Source organism: Bactrocera latifrons, unplaced genomic scaffold (genome assembly GCF_001853355.1).
Source record: "Bactrocera latifrons isolate USDA-ARS-PBARC rearing strain unplaced genomic scaffold, ASM185335v1 scaffold_536, whole genome shotgun sequence".
Classification (NCBI taxonomy): Eukaryota; Metazoa; Arthropoda; class Insecta; order Diptera; family Tephritidae; genus Bactrocera; species Bactrocera latifrons.
In genome coordinates this window covers 40,151-41,458 of record NW_017537197.1, presented here as the reverse complement: position 1 = coordinate 41,458, position 1,308 = coordinate 40,151, and positions in this window count along the sequence as shown.

Genomic DNA, 1,308 nt, shown 5'->3' with positions numbered 1-1,308 from the left:
CCCATTAAAGATATTTTGGAGATTGTGAAAAGGAGTACTTCAACTGTCTTCGATATTATAAAAAAGTTTGAGAAGGAAAATAGGATCAATAACATTAGTGGAGCTGGTCAATTAAAGAAGCTAACACAAGCCGAAGAAAAGTTTATACTGCAAATTGTTGAAAAAATCCCTTCTCCTCGGCGAAAAATGTAAGAAACATATTRGAAAATGAAAAAGAAAAGAAGGTTTCAGTCGAAACAATTCACCCCATGCCTAAAATCTTCGATTTACATGGTAGATCAGTTGTAAAAAATGCGTACATATTTGAAAAAAATAGAAAGACAAAGCTAGAATTTGTGAAATTGCATTTATGTAAAAGGGCCTGATGAGTTTTGGCAAAGGGGAAAAGGGCATAATTTTGATTTAGTAATCATAAAACAGTATTTTTACTGCTTTTTCAAGGTTCTTTTCACACACGATATCAAGTTTAACTTGCAGGGATCAGATGGCTGAAGTTTTGTAAGGCGGCGTGCCAACGAAGCTTACTTGCCAAAACATACTAGGGCAACACTTAAGCACGGTTATGGGTCAGTAATGGTTTGAAGATATATATCGGCTAAAGAAACGGGCAACCTGCATTTTATGCATGGTACTATGRATCGTTTCCAATATGTACGTTGGGAATTAAAGACAATTTTATATTTGACCAAGGCAACGATGCGAAGCACAAATCGGCGATTGCTCATACTTGGTTAATATACAATCCCGCTCATGTACTGGGCACACCTGCCCAGTCCTCAAATCTGAACGTTATTGAGCGCGTATGGCAAGAAGCCAGTCGAAAAGTGTACCAAGGGCAGTATTCCAATGTTGCTGGGCTCAAAACGGCTATGTTTTAGGCTTGGAAGGCAATACCACCAGAATTTTATTAAAAACTTGTCGCCTCTATACCAAGGCGACTAGAACCATTTTCATCTGTAAAAGGATATGCTACGTAATATAAGCAATCATTAGCTTTTTAAAAAATCCAGTTAATTGTGTGGAAAAAATTTTGTATGTTGCGAGTTATTTCTCTAAATTTTACGCAGTGAATAAATTTATTACTATTTTTAAGTTATCATTCTTAAGATTTTTACTATTTTGAATAAAACGATAGAAAAAATTCCACGGGAAGTAGGACTTCCAGCACTAGATCTTTGAAAAAGGTGCTTAAAATTGAACAAAGATAAAATTAATATTCCTGCAAAATCTGGAAAAGAATAACGGATAAGTCTTGATATATAGATAAAACAGTCAAGCAACGTTATATCAACGGATATCCCAACACGC